The sequence below is a fragment of the Euphorbia lathyris genome, chromosome 3 (assembly GCF_963576675.1).
Source record: "Euphorbia lathyris chromosome 3, ddEupLath1.1, whole genome shotgun sequence".
NCBI classification, from domain to species: Eukaryota; Viridiplantae; Streptophyta; class Magnoliopsida; order Malpighiales; family Euphorbiaceae; genus Euphorbia; species Euphorbia lathyris.
Window position 1 is genome coordinate 110,513,057 of NC_088912.1, and position 4,135 is coordinate 110,517,191.

At 33.9% G+C, this 4,135-nt stretch overlaps 1 long non-coding RNA gene across 1 annotated transcript; it reads right to left on the reverse strand.

The window, feature by feature from the left end:
• Window positions 1-869: 869 nt before the first annotated feature.
• Window positions 870-3,251, reverse strand: LOC136222410 (uncharacterized). Its single transcript, XR_010685628.1, has 3 exons — window positions 3,145-3,251; window positions 2,803-2,917; window positions 870-966 (listed from the first exon to the last, which is right to left on the reverse strand). It is a non-coding gene; the product is annotated as an uncharacterized lncRNA (long non-coding RNA).
• Between the last annotated feature and the right edge of the window lie 884 nt (window positions 3,252-4,135).

The following is a 4,135-nucleotide window of genomic DNA, read 5'->3' on the forward strand; positions in this document are numbered from 1 at the left end:
TTCAGAAAGACATTTCTTTCTTAGTGCATTTAAACTACCTACATGCAGAAAGCAAATTCCGAAATACCACAAAAGGAGATGCTGTAAAACAATGAAATTCACCATTAGATCCAATTGGAAGACAAATGTCAATAATGAAAGCAAAACACTTACCGATTCCACAAGGAAAAGAAACCATTAGGCTTAATAATCCCTCCATCCAGTGAAATTGCTCCATCACTTTTGTAAACTTGCAGGCGAGAAAAGAGGCTATAAAATAGAGTCTTTCTGAGGCCATACACATCGGATACATACAACAAATGCTGTATATGGCCTTCATCCAGTGAAATTGCTCCAATTCCATAATCACTATTTATATGGCCTTCCTTGTCATAAGTTTCAAGAGCTTTAACACCTTCGTAAGTTTTGCAAACAATTCCTAGCAAAGCCTGCAATTAAGAAAGAATAAGTAAAAGTAGATTGAAAACAGTGCAGATAACTAACAACAACTGCATTATCATGCAGCTCTTTAAAGCAAAGATCAGCGTGGCAGTAAGTACGGAGGCATTTCACTGATTGAAAATAATAAGGGCTCTTGGAATTGTGGAGTACATAGATTAACTGACTACATTAGTACAAGGAACAGTATGCTATATCAGCAAGGAAACTAATCATAAGACTTATTTCATAGAAGAGGAAGAATCTACATGTTAGATAGATAGTAAATATCAATAACAGATAACATGCAACTTCAAACTAACCTGCTAAGATTATCATCATCCACCTTGCCCAGAGTAGCAACAATACCAAGCACATCGTTAGTGAATGCGAGTTGAGGTGCATGAGTACCACGATGTGTTGTCAGCTGACACGGAATGCCTGCAGCAGAAGTTTCATGCTTTACTATTTCTGCCTCACTCTGATTGGAGGAATGGCTTTCACTTTCACCACTAGGAGGTCTTGCGGAGTGATAATTACCAAGAATAACTAAAGGAAACTTGTCAGTATAAAAAAAAATGAAAATGGAAAGAGATATTATGCATCACAAATCATTATACACATAAAATCTCCAAACAATTCTAGCATCTAAAAGTAAATCCTTTCATTCGGAAACACTGGCTGGAAGTTGAGATAAAAAAAACTGCTCACACTATAAGTTCTGAGCTTTGGATTGAGTTACGGGTCCTTGACTATGAAATCAAGAAGTAAATCTTCTTTTCTTTTTCGACCTAGCTTACCTATAATGAGAATTAATTTCCTGACCTCAGAATTTGTTTTTCAAATGAGGAGTACAAAAGGCAGACTTGAACTAGGACTCGTGCTCATATTATCATTCAAACTTCCTAAATAAAAATTCTAAAATAAAATCATACCCCTATTAGAATTAAAACTTCCTAAATAACAATTCTGATAATAAATTCCTACTCCTCAAGGACTAAGACTTCCTAAATAAATAACAATTATGAAACTAGTAAGTCCTAAACCTAATCAAAATAACTATTTATTATGATATAGACTAGCTACAACAGTTTTAACATTGCCTTCCCCTACAAAAATGAATGTGATCTCATGCACAAAGATGATAACTGGAGCTACTTTCACCAAAGCATCAGTTGGTGATAGGATCTTCAACATCTGGTTCTAGTAAAGGTTCATACTGATGTCCTCATGTATATGATTAGTCATGATTCAGCACGTCCTTCCAAGCGGAAGGAAGCTAGTACCACATTTTCTTCTTCAACAGTGTGTTGATGCTTATTAAAATGCTCACACATATGCAACCAACCAGCTCAAGGGATCATATGACCCACCAAACTTAGAAAACCAGTTTCGAGAATTTTGGAAGCAGACCTCCTCTGCGGTCGTATTCTACTGTCCACCCTCCAGTCTCCTTCCTTGTTGTGATAATTTCTAGTTTGAGTACCATGGCCTCCACCTTTGGCCTGTCTTTGCAATATGAAGCTCAAAAAGGCTTCAAACTGTTTTTCCACATTACTTGATTCAGCCATAACTTGCTCTAATACCACTTTGTTAAGCTCCTGAACTTTAGATCAAATTACGGGTCCTTGAACCTTGAAATCAGGAAGTGAATCTTACTTCTTTTTCTTTCGAGCTAGTATGATGAGAATTAATTAATACAGCTCGTTAGAGAGAAACCCGGATCTTTATGATGAGAATTCCTGATCTCTGAATTTGTTTTTCAAATAGTACTTTACCAATGATAAATGGTTCCTTTCTATAATAGTACAAAAGGCAGACTTAAACTAGGATTCCTATTCTATTAGATTTAACACTTCCTAAATAAAAATTCTGAAAACAAACTCCTATCCTATTAGAATTAGAACTTCCTAATAATAGTTCTGAAAATAAACTCCTATTTCTACTAATACTAAGACTTCCTAAATAAATGATAATTCTGAAAATAACAATTTCTAAATAAATTAACTCTGATTTAGACTAGCTACAACAGTTTCCTAACAACATCATTTTCGGTTTATATCAGCAAAAACTTTACTGAAATATTTTGTCTAATTAAATTAACTAAAACATTGAAGGAAACAGTATATACGAGTGACAGATCTAAACATTGTCACCACAGTAGTTAAAGCACCTGGAGAACCAAGAATTAAAAACAGGTGACTCAGTTGAATTTGTTAGGTAGCTACCATGCTTAAATTAAAAACCATTACACTACACAACATAAATTTGTTCCTAGATGTGCTTTTATCCAAGTGAACAGCACATGCAAATACTTCTTAGCTGAGTAATCTTCAAGAAGAACTAATCCTCTAGAAAAGGCACAAAAAATAAAATTTATCATACCTTGCAGATCAAGTATTGAGGTTTTTAATTTGTTTCGTTGACTTTTCAAAATTTTCAAGTTATCCTCATGCTGCTTGATTTTGATTCCTGCTGCTTGTAGATCATCTTGAAATTTCTGCAAATGTTACAATTTAACAATTAGTTCTTTGACCTACTTTACATTGTAAATAAGCTCCAGTAACTTAAAGGATGTCTAAAAAACGAACAAATTGCAATGTGAAATTTCTGTTTTTTTTTTTACAAATGTCAACTCCATAAAACAAAATATAAATAAGAGAAGAATTGCTTTTGAATTACACCCACATCACAACAAAATGTAAAGATGCTATGCAAACTGAAAACCTTAGAATTGTATGTGATGGATTGGGCTTGCATAGAACCACCATTTTGCATTTCATTACTTGGGATAATACTAGCTTCTTCTTTCATTAGAGCTCACAAATCCTGCGGAAACACTCTACGTAAGAATTACAGTTGAAGCAAAAGGATCGACTTAGCATTTGCAACTATGAACATATCATCTCAAAGAGCAACAAGAATATGTTCCTTACACAAATAGGTAAAGCAAGGCACATTTATATGCATCACAGTGCACCTCAAGAAATGATAAAAAGCCGACAAACAAAAACCATATTTACTAATAATAGAAAATGGTCATAGTAATCTTCTGAAATCTAAAGGTGATAAAAGTCTAAAACATATGAAGCCTCAGACATAATTTCTTTATGGTCTCACTGCATATAGTGAACAAATTAAAAGCCTTCAAAGCTTATGCTCTCAATTAATGTCCTAACTATTGGAAGATGAAGTCATCAAAATTAGCTACAAAGTTTAAAAGTTCTCTACCATTCAGAAACAAGGGCTGACAATTTAATTTCTTTGATAACAACAATGCAAGCATATACATGGCTTCTACTCTTCTAGATGTCAACCCATATTTGAAGTTTTTACATTTCAAGCTGTAAATTCCATCTTTTTATGCCTTTAACACTGTGAATGATCTAAAGCCTGGATTCATCTTAGGGCTATGGAAAACTTTCAAAATATAGTTCACTAAGTGAAGCAAAATGAAGCAGGAAAAAACAAATAGCGAAAAAGGGAAACAGAATCCAGCCACACTAATCACGAGCCTTCTTAGGGTCTCCAAATTTATCATTCTCATTTAAGCAATAATTCAAAGAAACTTCCATGATTTTCAAACAACAATCACAATGAAAAATCATTTTCCAAGCCAAGAGCATACAACTTTCACCAGAATTACAGTTCTATTATGAAGCACCGGTACGGGTAGGCTCGATACGGCAAATTTTATATATAATTAATAATATATATA